The sequence below is a fragment of the Bufo gargarizans genome, chromosome 4 (genome assembly GCF_014858855.1).
Source record: "Bufo gargarizans isolate SCDJY-AF-19 chromosome 4, ASM1485885v1, whole genome shotgun sequence".
Classification (NCBI taxonomy): Eukaryota; Metazoa; Chordata; class Amphibia; order Anura; family Bufonidae; genus Bufo; species Bufo gargarizans.
The window spans coordinates 131,419,012-131,435,658 of record NC_058083.1 but is presented as its reverse complement, the minus strand read 5'-3'; the positions used below and the strand labels follow the sequence as shown (position 1 = coordinate 131,435,658).

General features: G+C 37.8%; 1 protein-coding gene across 4 annotated transcripts in view; it reads left to right on the top strand.

The window, feature by feature from the left end:
- Positions 1 to 16,647, top strand: part of LOC122936379 (mucin-2-like) — a 135,320-nt gene that overhangs the window by 21,137 nt on the left and 97,536 nt on the right. For all 4 annotated transcript variants that reach the window (XM_044292561.1, XM_044292560.1, XM_044292562.1 and 1 more), the window contains exon 2: positions 13,917 to 14,090. The gene's annotated coding sequence lies outside the window, so the exon portion shown is untranslated. The remainder of the gene's footprint in view (positions 1 to 13,916; positions 14,091 to 16,647) is intronic.

Genomic DNA, 16,647 nt, shown 5'->3' with positions numbered 1-16,647 from the left:
TTATATCAATGGCCCCCCGTTCCGTTCCGCAAATTGCGGAAGGCAGACGGGTGTCTTCCGTTTTTTTGCGGATCCGGTCGTGTGCATGTAACCTTAAACTGCATGTGGATTCGATGTGTTTTTTCTTTATTCAATTTTGACCACACTATAGAAAGTATCCCATGTATATACACCCTAAATAACAGAAAACAAACTGGGTATTGTGGTTGCCAATGATTAACCAACAAGAAAAAACACTACTTTAGAACAGCTATTAACATATCCTTTTAGAATTTTTGGTTAAACTATTTAAATCCTGAATCTACAGGCTTTGCGAGGCAATGAGGATCATTTACTAAAGACCAGTGTTTCACATTTCAGTCTTAGTAAAAAAAAACATAGGAGGAAGTGCATGTCCACATTTTAACAAAGTAGAGAGACCTGCAAAAAAATACAAAAAGTCAAAAAAAATTCACAAAAAGACTTCTTTGTCAAATTTGGAGGCTGATTGTAAAATCAGGGGAACTCACAGTAATGGCTCGTTCACACAAAAGTATTTTGCGTTCCGTATACGGGCCGTTTTCTGTGTTCCGCATACGGTCCGTATACAGAACCATTTCAATGGGTCCGCAAAAGATGCGGACAGCACTCTGTGTGCTGTCCGCATCCGTTGCTTCATTCCGCGGCCCCGCAAAAAAAATATAATCTGTTGCTCTGTTCCGTGCCCCCGCAAAAATTATGAGTCCTGTCCTATTTTTGTCCGTTTTTCGAGATCGTAAAAACTCAGATCCGATTGTATATTCTAACCCCCAAGTTTTCCCATGGTGACAGGGACGCTTGCCGTGGAGGAGTATGCCGAAGTGGAACAACTGTACAGATTGAAAAAAAAAAGACGAATATTCAAAAAAACAAATATATTCGATATAGTGCTATATATTCATTTTTTTAAATATTCGTAATAAACTAAAACAAGAATATATAGCATGAAGTAAAATAATAGGAATAGCTCACTCTTCAGCAAATTTGGACCAGGTGCTCTAGGCCAGAAAACTATCACCCGTACAGGAAAAAATGTTAAAAGATAGATATATAGACTGGACTGGCACTCTGTATGTAAGAAACAATGAATGGAATGTACTGAAAAATAGTATTAAAAAATAGTATTAAAAAATAGTATTAAAAAATAGTATAAAATACAATGTAAAGTGATCACACAATTTATTCAAATAATAATGATAAAATCAAATAATGTGACAATGATTAATACAAATGAAAATAAAAATAAACGCTGCGCAGCAAGATGAGATAGGATTCACAATCGTAAAACTGATAAGTCCTTAAAACCAAAATAGCTGCATATATAAGCCTTAATGGTAAAACAGATGGGTAGATGCTGTGTCTTTTCTTTTTAATGAGCAGAAAAAGTCACGTTAAAGGGACAATAGTGAGTAATGTCTGTACTCAGGAGGGGGCTTTGAGGAAAACAGGTTCCCAAAAATAGCTTTTCGTTCGGTATAGAATAAAGTGCTGTATGCTGTAAGGTTAACAGTTCGTCTTACCTTAGCCCCAGGTATTCGAGGTAAGGATAGGTATCATATACCTGATGGTATGCAGTCCTTTCCCATATATCTCGGCAGACGCCGAGGTAGCGTGGTCGGTGATATGCTTCTGGTTAGATCCACAGCAGGGTATCGTAGAGGCTGATGGCCGGACTGTTGGTATCCCAGAACGCCGCGTCTCACGTGGTGTGTGACGTACCTCCCGTCCGTGCCTGTGTTCAGGTATGGCGATAGCTGTGATCGGTCGATACTTCAACAGAGAAATTTTCTTACTGGAGCGCTCCAATTTTTACTGAAAAAGTCACAGACTTTGTGTCATCTGTAGACAGGCCTTTAGGTGAGATGGGAGCTATCAGCTGTTTTTACGCCAAACGCGTTTCGGGGACCTCTTTCCCCTTCTTCAGTGGCAGCTGATCTCCCAATTTTCGATTGGCTTTAAATAGGTCTATTAGAGGGATGCAAAATCCGGACCTGGATTCAAAGTTCTCAGTAAATGTCCGATCAAATGTGCAAGAATTTTTTTATGCGATTTCGATGCGGCATTTTCGCTACTGTTGCGTTTTCTTGCTATATCATTTAAAACATCTGACTTGATTTACCCAATAAAAATTGAGTGTTGCAGCTTATTTGGTTTAATACAAATACGTACATAATGGCTAAAACAATGAATATACAATGGAATACATATAAAATATTAAAATATATAAAAGAACATTTTGTTACATGATAAAATACTGCAGGATGATAAAATAATGATGATAAAATGGTGAAAAGGTTGTGTGATGATATAGGGATGCATGTCCGCCTCAGAGGGGGAGACCCAGTGCTGATAGACAGCCTGACATGGGGCTCTCCGTCGGAAAGCGGACATGCAGCCCATAACTCTATAAAAAGCCGAATATTTCTAGATCTGCATTTAGACCCATCGGAATCAAACTTCCGAAATCAAATATCATTCTTGATTCGGCTCTAGACATCTTGTCTATATGTTTGCCTCCTCGCCAATGTGTGTCAATTTTTTGTAGTGCCATAAAGGACATGCCCCTTGGGTCTTTGTTATGGACTTCTTTGAAGTGTTTCGATAATGCGTGTTTCATATAACCATTTTTAATATTGCGTAGATGTTCGCTTATTCTTGTTTTTAAACATCGTTTCGTCCTACCAATGTATTGTTTCCCACACGGACATTGGATTAGGTATATTACGCTAGAAGAATCACAGCTGAGGAAGTTTTTAATAGTCATAGAGAAGTTATTTTGGAATGATTTAATTTCAGTTGTTTTTTTGGGAAATTTTGTAGTTTTGCATCCTTGACATTTACCGCACCTATAAAATCCCTTCAAACTCATCCAGTTTTTGATTGACGAAGGTTTTTTAGGGTTATGTTTTATTGAGGGAGCAATTTTTAAACCTAAATTTTGTGCCCGTGTATAGGTGATCTGTGCTTTTTTTGGTAATAATGGGCCAATTATCTTATCTTGTGTTAGTAAATGCCAATATTTATTGATAATTCGTTCAATATTTTTGTGTTGAGTAGAAAATGGTAATATAATTCTGTAGTCAGTTTGTTTTTGACTTTTTGTATTATTTATGCTTTCTTCAGAATTATTTATAAAGAAGGTTTCTCTAGATATTTCATTTACTTTCTGGGATGCCGTTTCTAAAATATGTGTGGGATATTTTTTCTCTGTAAATTTATTTTTTAATAACTCGGCTTCCTTCTGATATTGTGATTCTTCAGTACAATTTCTTTTTAGACGGCGAAATTGTCCAAAGGGAACATTTATCAACCATTGGGGCAAATGGCAACTAGAGTATAGTATGTAACCATTTTTCGCAGTTGTTTTCTGAAAAGTGCAACATACATATTTATCTTCCTTTTTGGTTATTTTTAAATCTAAAAATTCAGTTTCTGATTGGTTAATATTTGCTGTAAAATTTAAATTGTATATATTATTATTTAACTCTAAAATGAAGGAATGTAAGCTGGTTTCATTACCTCTCCAGATCAAGATGATGTCGTCGATATATCTGCGCCAGAGCACCAGGTTGCCCCCTATAATTGGATCAATAAATAAATCTTCCCAGTATGCCAAAAATAGATTCGCATAACTGGGGGCAAACCTGGTGCCCATGGCGGTCCCCGTGATCTGTAGGTAATAATTATTTTCAAAGAAGAAGTAGTTATGTTCTAGTATATGTCTTACTCCTTCTGTAATAAAATTCAAATGTTCCTGTTTAAAATTCTCTTTTTCTAATTGGACTTTGAGTGCATGGATGCCCTGATCATGGTTAATCACTGTATATAGTGATTTTATATCTAGAGTGGCTAAAATCCAATCATCCTCAACTTTTAGTTTCTCCAATATTTTGATCACTTCTGTTGTATCTTTTAAATATGATTTGGTTTTTTTGACTAAAGGTTGCAACCACGAATCTATATATTTTGAAAGGTTTGCAGTGAGGGATCCAATGCCCGATATTATGGGGCGACCTGGTGGACAAGTGGCATTTTTATGGACTTTTGGTAGACAGTATAATACTGGAAGTCTACCCGGTGTTCCCACAATAAAATTGAATTCTGTTTTGTTTAAAATTTCTGAGTGTAGTCCTTTTGTGCTATATTCTAGCAGTTTTTCTTTAAACATAGCAGTTGGGTCACCCTTAAGTATCTTATAAGTGTCTGCATCAGATAGATGTCTTAGACATTCTCTATTGTAGTCTTCGGTATTTAAAATCACTATAGCGCCCCCCTTGTCTGCGGGGCGTATAGTGATTTCTTTTTTGTCTTGGAGTTCCCTTATTGCTAAGACTTCTTTCTTTGATAGATTATTATTGTATATTCGTTTTTCTTTTAGTTTTCTTAAGTCCATCTCAACACATTTTTGGAATCCTGCCATTTCTGGGCCTATTTCATTTCTAGGAAATTTTTTTGACTTGTTTTTAAGATTAGTATGTGGGAATTTTTCAATTGTGTGTATTTGGGGAACTAAGGGATTTTTTAAAAAATATTTTTTTAAACAGATATTCTTTATAAATTTTTGTATACCAATGTAGGTATCGAATTTGTTCAATTTCGCAGATGGAGCAAATTTAAGCCCTTTGTTTAAAAGTGAAATTTGTGTTTGTGTCAGATCTACATCACTTAAATTGATGATGTTGTCATTATTATCTAATAATCTCTTCTGTAATTTTTGTGTCTTCTTCCGTCCTCTACGTGTTTTCTTTGGTCTCTTTGGTCCAAATGATGTTGTTGGTGTGTCGGTGTTGTGAATTGTTGTTCTACGTATCTCGGTGCTCGTGGGTGTCTTTGTTGGGGATAATTCTCTATGTGAGGGTTGTGATGTCTCAAGTTGTAGGGGTGTTTGGGGGGAGGGGGAGGGGTTTTGTTGTGTATCGGAGATACCGATCTTTTGTGTCTTATTCGTGTTGAGTGATGAGGTGGAGTCCGGTCTAAAAAAGCTTGTTCTGCGGACTCCGACTGCTAATATGGATGTATGGAACCATATGGAGCATAAAATCAAAAAAGTTGATACATTTATGTTTGATGTTTCGGATGATCTTAATTCATTACCAACTAGAGAGAAATCCACTTCCGAGATCTTTAGAGAATTAGAGACTTTGTTACTAAAACAATTGAGACAATATTGGGAAATAAAATCCCTAAAACAATATTTGAGTCAAAATACAATACCAAAAGGTTTGCAATTAACAAAAATACCAGCTCAAGACCTATGGAATGAGGAATTTAACCAGGAATGGGATAATTTTTTAAATATACAGTCACGGGGACTAATTGAACTAATAATCAAACGCAGAACACAAATCCTAGCTACAATAGCTGAAAAAATAAATCAAATAAAAGTAAATATGGAATACTTGGTAAAAGATGAACTATATAACAGTTGGCAAGATAAAATCTGTAGAAGCCTAGATAAAACTGAACAAGATATTATATACAAAAAAAGTAAAAAATTAAGAAAGTTTGACATACAAGAATCTAAAACAAAAACCAATGAGATATTAACAGATATTGAAAGTACTGCAGAAGTAATCCCCACTGAAAGACAAAGATATAATATACCAGTGAGGAACCGATTTGAAAATTTCGCAGAACAAGCTTTTTTAGACCGGACTCCACCTCATCACTCAACACGAATAAGACACAAAAGATCGGTATCTCCGATACACAACAAAACCCCTCCCCCTCCCCCCAAACACCCCTACAACTTGAGACATCACAACCCTCACATAGAGAATTATCCCCAACAAAGACACCCACGAGCACCGAGATACGTAGAACAACAATTCACAACACCGACACACCAACAACATCATTTGGACCAAAGAGACCAAAGAAAACACGTAGAGGACGGAAGAAGACACAAAAATTACAGAAGAGATTATTAGATAATAATGACAACATCATCAATTTAAGTGATGTAGATCTGACACAAACACAAATTTCACTTTTAAACAAAGGGCTTAAATTTGCTCCATCTGCGAAATTGAACAAATTCGATACCTACATTGGTATACAAAAATTTATAAAGAATATCTGTTTAAAAAAATATTTTTTAAAAAATCCCTTAGTTCCCCAAATACACACAATTGAAAAATTCCCACATACTAATCTTAAAAACAAGTCAAAAAAATTTCCTAGAAATGAAATAGGCCCAGAAATGGCAGGATTCCAAAAATGTGTTGAGATGGACTTAAGAAAACTAAAAGAAAAACGAATATACAATAATAATCTATCAAAGAAAGAAGTCTTAGCAATAAGGGAACTCCAAGACAAAAAAGAAATCACTATACGCCCCGCAGACAAGGGGGGCGCTATAGTGATTTTAAATACCGAAGACTACAATAGAGAATGTCTAAGACATCTATCTGATGCAGACACTTATAAGATACTTAAGGGTGACCCAACTGCTATGTTTAAAGAAAAACTGCTAGAATATAGCACAAAAGGACTACACTCAGAAATTTTAAACAAAACAGAATTCAATTTTATTGTGGGAACACCGGGTAGACTTCCAGTATTATACTGTCTACCAAAAGTCCATAAAAATGCCACTTGTCCACCAGGTCGCCCCATAATATCGGGCATTGGATCCCTCACTGCAAACCTTTCAAAATATATAGATTCGTGGTTGCAACCTTTAGTCAAAAAAACCAAATCATATTTAAAAGATACAACAGAAGTGATCAAAATATTGGAGAAACTAAAAGTTGAGGATGATTGGATTTTAGCCACTCTAGATATAAAATCACTATATACAGTGATTAACCATGATCAGGGCATCCATGCACTCAAAGTCCAATTAGAAAAAGAGAATTTTAAACAGGAACATTTGAATTTTATTACAGAAGGAGTAAGACATATACTAGAACATAACTACTTCTTCTTTGAAAATAATTATTACCTACAGATCACGGGGACCGCCATGGGCACCAGGTTTGCCCCCAGTTATGCGAATCTATTTTTGGCATACTGGGAAGATTTATTTATTGATCCAATTATAGGGGGCAACCTGGTGCTCTGGCGCAGATATATCGACGACATCATCTTGATCTGGAGAGGTAATGAAACCAGCTTACATTCCTTCATTTTAGAGTTAAATAATAATATATACAATTTAAATTTTACAGCAAATATTAACCAATCAGAAACTGAATTTTTAGATTTAAAAATAACCAAAAAGGAAGATAAATATGTATGTTGCACTTTTCAGAAAACAACTGCGAAAAATGGTTACATACTATACTCTAGTTGCCATTTGCCCCAATGGTTGATAAATGTTCCCTTTGGACAATTTCGCCGTCTAAAAAGAAATTGTACTGAAGAATCACAATATCAGAAGGAAGCCGAGTTACTAAAAAATAAATTTACAGAGAAAAAATATCCCACACATATTTTAGAAACGGCATCCCAGAAAGTAAATGAAATATCTAGAGAAACCTTCTTTATAAATAATTCTGAAGAAAGCATAAATAATACAAAAAGTCAAAAACAAACTGACTACAGAATTATATTACCATTTTCTACTCAACACAAAAATATTGAACGAATTATCAATAAATATTGGCATTTACTAACACAAGATAAGATAATTGGCCCATTATTACCAAAAAAAGCACAGATCACCTATACACGGGCACAAAATTTAGGTTTAAAAATTGCTCCCTCAATAAAACATAACCCCTAAAAAACCTTCGTCAATTAAAAACTGGATGAGTTTGAAGGGATTTTATAGGTGCGGTAAATGTCAAGGATGCAAAACTACAAAATTTCCCAAAAGAACAACTGAAATTAAATCATTTCAAAATAACTTCTCTATGACTATTAAAAACTTCCTCAGTTGTGATTCTTCTAGCGTAGTATACCTAATCCAATGTCCGTGTGGGAAACAATACATTGGTAGGACGAAACGATGTTTAAAAACAAGAATAAGCGAACATCTACGCAATATTAAAAATGGTTATATGAAACACGCATTATCGAAACATTTTAAAGAAGTCCATAACAAAGACCCAAGGGGCATGTCCTTTATGGCACTACAAAAAATTGACACACATTGGCGAGGAGGCAAACATATAGACAAGATGTCTAGAGCCGAATCAAGAATGATATTTGATTTCGGAAGTTTGATTCCGATGGGTCTAAATGCAGATCTAGAAATATTCGGCTTTTTATAGAGTTATGGGCTGCATGTCCGCTCTCCGACGGAGAGCCCCATGTCAGGCTGTCTATCAGCACTGGGTCTCCCCCTCTGAGGCGGACATGCATCCCTATATCATCACATAACCTTTTCACCATTTTATCATTACTATTCCATCATCCTGCAGTATTTTACTATGTAACAAAATGTTTTTTATATATTTTAATATTTTATATGTATTCATTATATTCATTGTTTTAGCCATTATTTACGTATTTGTATTAAACCAAATAAGCTGCAACACTCAATTTTTATTGGGTGAATTAAGCCAGATATCTTAAATGATATATCAAGAAAACGCAACAGTAGCAAAAATGACGCATCGAAATTGCATAAAAAATTCTTGCACATTTGATCGGACATTTACTGAGAACTTTGAATCCAGGTCCGGATTTTGCATCCCTCTAATGGACCTATTTAAATCCAATCGAAAATTGGGAGATCAGCTGCCACTGAAGAAGGGGAAAGAGGTCCCCGAAACGCGTTTGGCGTAAAAACAGCTGATAGCTCCCATCTCACCTAAAGGCCTGCTTACAGATGACACAAAGTCTGTGACTTTTTCATTAAAAATTGGAGCGCTCCAGTAAGAAAATTTCTCTGTTGAAGTATCGATCGATCACAGCTATCGCGATACCTGAACACAGTCACGGACGGGAGGTACGTCACACACCACGTGAGACGCGGCGTTCTGGGATACCAACAGTCCGGCCATCAGCCTCTACGATACCCTGCTGTGGATTCAACCAGAAGTATACCACCGACCACGCTACCTCGGCGTCTGCCGAGATATATGGGAAAGGACTGCATACCATCAGGTATATGATACCTATCCTTACCTCGAATACCTGGGGCTAAGGTAAGACGAACTGTTAACCTTACAGCATACAGCACTTTATTCTATACCGAACGAAAAGCTATTTTTGGGAACCTGTTTTCCTCAAAGCCCCCTCCTGAGTACAGACATTACTCACTATTGTCCCTTTAACGTGACTTTTTCTGCTCATTAAAAAGAAAAGACACAGCATCTACCCATCTGTTTTACCATTAAGGCTTATATATGCAGCTATTTTTGGTTTTAAGGACTTATCAGTTTTACGATTGTGAATCCTATCTCATCTTGCTGCGCAGCGTTTATTTTTATTTTCATTTGTATTAATCATTGTCACATTATTTGATTTTATCATTATTATTTGAATAAATTGTGTGATCACTTTACATTGTATTTTATACTATTTTTTAATACTATTTTTTAATACTATTTTTTAATACTATTTTTCAGTACATTCCATTCATTGTTTCTTACATACAGAGTGCCAGTCCAGTCTATATATCTATCTTTTAAGAATATATAGCAATATAGCAAATATTTGGAAAAAAAACCTGACTATAGAGCAATTTAGGTAATATAGTGCGATAATCTTCTTTGTCTAATAGTTGTCATTTTTTTCTCATCTGAAGTTCAGATTGGAAAAAATCACAACTATTAAAAAAAATGATTATAGCACTATATTAGATAAATTGCTCTATATTTGTTTTTTTTTTCGAATATTCGCTATATTGCTATATATTCTTGTTTTAGAATATTATGAATATTCTGAAGACAAATATAGCACTATATTAGCTATATTGCTCTATATATTCATTTTTTTGAATATTCATCATTTTTTTCCATCTGAAGTCATGATTCCTCCCTGCTTAAGTAACATAAGCAGGGAGGAATCATGACTTCAGATTGATAAAAATGACGAATATTCTAAAAAACGAATATATAGCACTAAATTCTATAGTGCTATATATACAGTACAGACCAAAAGTTTGGACACACCTTCTCATTCAAATAGTTTTCTTTATTTTCATGACTATGAAAATTGTAGATTCACACTGAAGGCATCAAAACTATGAATTAACACATGTGGAATTATATACATAACAAAAAAGTGTGAAACAACTGAAAATATGACATATTCTAGGTTCTTCAAAGTAGCCACCTTTTGCTTTGATTACTGCTTTGCACACTCTTGGCATTCTCTTGATGAGCTTCAAGAGGTAGTCACCTGAAATGGTTTTCACTTCACAGGTGTGCCCTGTCAGGTTTAATAAGTGGGATTTCTTGCCTTATAAATGGGGTTGGGACCATCAGTTGCGTTGTGGAGAAGTCAGGTGGATACACAGCTGATAGTCCTACTGAATAGACTGTTAGAATTTGTATTATGGCAAGAAAAAAGCAGCTAAGTAAAGAAAAACGAGTGGCCATCATTACTTCATTCAGAAATGAAGGTCAGTCAGTGTGAAAAATTGGGAAAACTTTGAAAGTGTCCCCAAGTGCAGTCACAAAAACCATCATGCGCTACAAAGAAACTGGCTCACATGCGGACCACCCCAGGAAAGGAAGACCAAGATTCACCTCTGCTGCGGAGGATAAGTTCATCCAAGTCACCAGCCTCAGAAATCGCAGGTTAACAGCAGCTCGGATTAGAGACCAGGTCAATGCCACACAGTGGCAGAGTTCTAGCAGCAGACACATCTCTAGAACAACTGTTAAGAGGAGACTGTGTGAAGCAGGCCTTCATGGTAGAATATCTGCTAGGAAACCACTGCTAAGGCAACAAACAGAAGAGACTTGTTTGGGCTAAAGAACAAGGAATGGACATTAGACCAGTGGAAATATGTGATTTGGTCTGATGAGTCCCAATTTGAGATCTTTGGTTCCAACCACTGTGTCTTTGTGCGACGCAGAAAAGGTAAATGGATGGACTCTACATGCCTGGTTCCCACCATGAAGTATGGAGGAAGAGGTGTGATGGTGTGGGGGTGCTTTGCTGGTGACACTGTTGGGGATTTATTCAAAATTGAAGGCATACTTAACCAGCATGGCTACCACAGCATCTTGCAGCGGCATGCTATTCCATCCGGTTTGCGTTTAGTTGGACCATCATTTATTTTTCAACAGGACAATGACCCCAAACACACCTCCAGGCTGTGTAAGGGCTATTTGACCATGAAGGAGAGTGATGAGGTGCTGCGCCAGATGTCCTGGCCTCCACAGTCACCGGACCTGAACCCAGTCGTGATGGTTTGGGGTGAGCTGGACCGCAAAGTGAAGGCAAAAGGGCCAACAAGTGCTAAGCATCTCTGGGAAATCCTTCAAGACTGTTGGAAGACCATTTCAGGTGACTACCTCTTGAAGCTCATCAAGAGAATATCAAGAGTGTGCAAAGCAGTAATCAAAGCAAAAGGTGGCTACTTTGAAGAACCTAGAATATGACATATTTTCAGTCGTTTCACACTTTTTTGTTATGTATATAATTCCACATGTGTTAATTCATAGTTTTGATGCCTTTGTTGTGAATCTACAATTTTCATAGTCATAAAAATAAAGAAAACTCTTTGAATGAGAAGGTGTGTCCAAACTTTTGGTCTGTACTGTATGTATTTGACCCACGCCTGTATTGATCGTGTAATATTCGCATATTACGCGATCATTACCTTGCCCATTTTTCAAGTAAAAAAATTTAGAATATAACGAATATTCAAATTCGCGAAGATTCAACGAAAATTCTATGAAATATTCGCGAAATCGAATATGCCCCCTGCCGCTCATCACTAGTAAATATCATCACTAGTTCAAATTGCTGGCCCTGGAAATGTTGCCATTTAGGCTTGTGGACACTGAGGCTTTCCACAGCCTAATGACCAACGCAGTTATTGGGAAAGTCCACTTAACGACTGACAAGTGGACAAGTGCTTTTGGCCACATTTCCCTGACGGCACACTGGTTGAACATTGTGGAGGCTGGGAGCGAGTCATACCCTGGGATGGCACTGGTGCTGCTGACGCCAAAGATTGCGGGCCCTACTTCAATCAGGATTTCCACCACCACCTACATTAGTGGCTGCAACCCCCACTTCTCCTCCTCCACTTCCACCTCTGAATTCTCATCTTGCAGCACCAGTCAGCCATCAGTCAGTAGCTGGAGGCAGTGTAGCACTGCAGTGGGGAAGCGGCAACAGGCCGTGCTGAAACTAATATTTGCTTAGGTGACAAACAGCACACCGCCGCAGAGCTGTGGCAGGGCATAAGGGACCAGACTAAGCTGTGGCTCTCACTACTCAACCTACAACCAGGCATGGTTGTTTCTGATAATGGCCGTAACTTGGTGGCGGCTTTGGAGCTAGGCAATCTCACACACATACCATGCCTAGCCCACCTGTGACAACTATTGGGTGTCCAAGCTGGACACGTGGCACGAACTGGCGCCCTACGCCTTGGAGGTGCTGGCCTGCCCTGCTGCCAGCATTTTGTCAGAGCGAGTATTTAGTGCTGCTGGGGGCATAATAACTGATAAGCACATCCGCCTGTCAACAAAAAATGCTGACAAGTTGACTCTTATCAAATGAACAAGGCCTGGATTGCCCCTGACTTCTCTAAACCACCAGAGGAAAGCGGCTGAACATAAAGGCACTTTAAATGTGGCTTTTATGGTGTATTGAATGCACTTTATTCCCATGCACCCCTTCCACCACAAAAAAGGGTATATGGGTCAATCGTCCTTTTCTCGTCCTCCTCTTCCTCCTCCTCCTCCTCCTCCATCATATCAACATGCTTATTAGGCTGCCCTCGCTCCTAATGTTTTAGAGGGTCAGTTCAGCAGCAGACCCTCACCCCTAATGTTTTAGATGGTCATATCAACAGCAGGCCCTCGCCCCTAATGTTTTAGACGGTCAGATCAGCAGCAGGCACTCGCCCCTAATGTTTTAGAGGGTCAGCTCAGTAGCAGATCCTCACCCCTAATGTTTTAGATGGTCAGATCAGCAGCAGTCCCTCACCCCTAATGTTTTAGAGGGTCACCAGCAGGCCCTTGCTCCTAATGTTTTTGAGGGTCAGCAGGTCATCAATCATAATTTTTAAAGGGTGTGTATGATGCCCTCCTTTATGTGTAATAAAGGGTGTATTGGAGTGCCGGTTCCTTGTAATTTTTGGCAGCCCTTTCACTTAGTGAATAGGCATTATGAGTGTAGGAGTCCCACTACCTGAACAGTTGCACCACAATGTGAATGAGGCCCTCCTTTATGCATTATACAGGTAGTATCGGAGTTCCTCTTCCCTGTAATTTTTGGCAGCACTTGCACTTTATATTCAAGTAAATATACAGGAAAGAATGTTTCCTAACATTTTTTCCTCTAAAATTGATTTTATCTTCGGTTTTGTGCGTATTATTGTCATTCTGTAAAAGTGGAGTACTACTTGGACAACATCATTCCCAGCATCGACCTGGGAGTCCAAGATGCATCCAGACATCCTCCCCATGCTGTTCCCAAAACAATTTCAGTGGTGTTTCCATCAATTTCTGACCTTTTCCTGTGAACCAGACACCCTCCCCTCTTCAAGGCCTGGTTTAATGCTCTGATTCTCCCATTAACTTCCATTGTGCTCTGGTGCTCTGTAGCGCACCTGAGCATCCCAAAGTGTTCTACTCGAGCACCAGAGCACCCAAGCACTTTGGCGCTCGATCAACACTAATTATCACATTTGTCAGTTGCCAGTTATTTCAGATACCATGGTGAGTTTTTTCTTTCTTTAATGGAAAGGTACCAGCAATTCTGTCAATGCGTGTACTTTATTAGTGTTTTTTGGTTATTTTTATCAATCAAAACAGATCAGACAATGGGGTCTTCTGGTACAACTATTGAAGCTGTACCCAGAACAGAAATCATATGGACTTCCAGGGCACAGACCTAAGCAGAGCGAGCTACAACATATGAATGAGCTACAACATCTGCTACAACTATGACAAATCACACAGCAATTTTTCAGTCTACAGGATGAATAGGTAAGTCTATATATACAGTGTAGAATAACCTCTATAAATTGAAAGCTACTGTATCATGGATGATTATAGATCAGTGCTTTCATTTAGAAATAAAGAAGTGCTCATTATAAAGAACAGCAGGATGCATTAAAACTGCTTATTGTTGGAGTCACTTGGGGCAATACAAGCTGTATGCATCCTTCAAAGTAAACCATACGTTTTTAATATCATGTCCTTGTTTGGATCTCTTTTTATGTCCTGGAATAAAGACTGCGACTTTTGCATTTTTGCAAACCAAAAACCCTAGTTGGTTCAATAACCCCAAAATAGTGCTAGACAAAAATCTCCTTAAACTTAACTTATAATCAAACCAATAGAAATAAGAATTACGTCAAGTATATGGTAACCACAAGTAAACCCACCAACCAACCTCCATTGTATTTTCAGTGTATCTGCCAAGGATATTGCCATACTTAATTGTATTATCTATTTAGCCACATTAGTCTTTAATAGATTTAATATCTTGTGTGGGGATTAATTTTCTATTGGTTTGATTAGAATTTTAGTTTTAGGGGATTTTTTCTAGTAAGCACTTCATTTACTCCTGTACTAATAACGTTCCAGAGAGCCAATGCCCCAAAATAGGTGAAACTCTTTCCATGATATCTTTTGTCTGCTTTTGACCTACAAATACTGATGCAAAATACTGACCGAATACTGATCATGTGAAAGTGGCTTATAGTTATGCCTCTCCTTGAGCACTTAAGACCTCTTCCACATTTAGGCCCCTTGCAGACGAGAGTGTCCGGATTAGGTCTGGATGTGTTGCAGATGCGTTCAGTGAAAATTGCGCTGGAATCTACTCGTTAGTGTGAAGGGGGCCTTATTGGTCACATGGCGTAGGTGCAGCTCAGTCACTTTTAAGTGAGTGGGGCTGAGCTGCAATACTAAGCACAGCGACCTAGTAAGTTCTGAGGAGGCTCAAGCACTCATTAGAGTACCAGTGAGTGCTGTGACCTCTTCAAACAGCTGATCAGCAGGATGGCAGGGAGTCGGACCCCCACCAGTCTTATATTGATGACCTCATCAATATGAAAATCATGCAGATCCCCTTTAAAACTGAAAGGGTTGGTCCCCTCAGAAATAACTTGTGTATATAATGGCGGAGAAAGATGAGGAAAGGGAAATCTAATAATTGCCTTCTCCTCTACTGAATTTATAAAGGAACATTCAATGACAGATGATACGATTAAAGGGAATCTGTCACCCTGGTTTTGGACCAATCTACAGTAATAAATGAGTGGCACTGCAGATATGGAGTCCAGATCATAATTTTTTTATTTTCCTATTACCCCCCCCCCCCCCATGCTGTCATTGCTCAGAGCTGCATTGAAATACATTGTCAGGACTGCAATGCGTGCGCACGAGTCCTCTCCATCATGTTGGCACAGCACAGCAGTCCTGACTGTGTATATCAATGCAGCTTTGAGTGCTGACAGTGGAGGGAATTTGGGGGCAGTAGGAAAAAAAAATAGAGATCTGTACTACATTTCTGCAGTACTACGCATGTATTACTGTAGATTATAGTGACTGATTCCCTCTAAGGATAATGTAAATTCTTCATTATGTCACCTGCTTAACCAAAGAAGAAATGCAGCCAAGTCCCAATGACATTCACCCTTGAGTTCTGCAGGAATTAAGTCCTGTTACAAACAGATCCTTATTTCTAATATCTAAAGGGACACCTCCAACAACTTTTTAAATCACTTATAACCAACCAATCTTTTTCAATAAAAAAAATTGAGTGGATGGTTTTCTGGGTATCATTTATTGACTTCAATCCATTTATTCCACTTCCTGTTCTGGAGTTTTAACTTCCTCTTTCTTTGAACTTTTACAAAAGCAGACAGCCTCACTTAACTCTCAGACAGGCCTATTAAGAGAGTTGTCAAACAGTCATCCCATTTCTACACCTACTATTAATAAGAATTACCTGGCAGATAATGTATTCCCGTGACCACAGCAGTAAACTGACCAGGGATTTCATATCTATTTAGATGGTTTTGTGTAGAGATGAGCAAACTACTATTGCTTTTATTCCGCCGACATGTGCGCTAAAATGGCTCTATGCCCGTTTAAATGGATTTGTCTGAAACAAACCTGAAAATATTTGGGTTTGTTTGTCATCTGAAAATTAGCAAAGTTCAGAATGAACCTTATTCCGTCCTAATTGGTTTGCTCATCCTTAGTTTTATCATTTGTGCTAACTACAACAAGATTTTGCATTTAAAACATTGCAAGTTCTGCCAAAAGAAATAAAGAAAAATCCAAAAAGCCAAGAGCCAAAAATGAAAAAATAATTTTACAATTAAAATTGATTTGAAAAATAAAATAAAAAATACATGCTTCCCTTTAAGGACTCTATAATCACAAGATCTATTCCACAGCACTAGGGCATAAGATACAGTATTTTGTTCCAATATTGAAAAAATGCAAAAATAGAGCCAAGAAACAAGGTTGATAAGTTTAACCTCTATTGTGGGTTAATATTTGAAGTTTATTAGAAATACTATCCTGG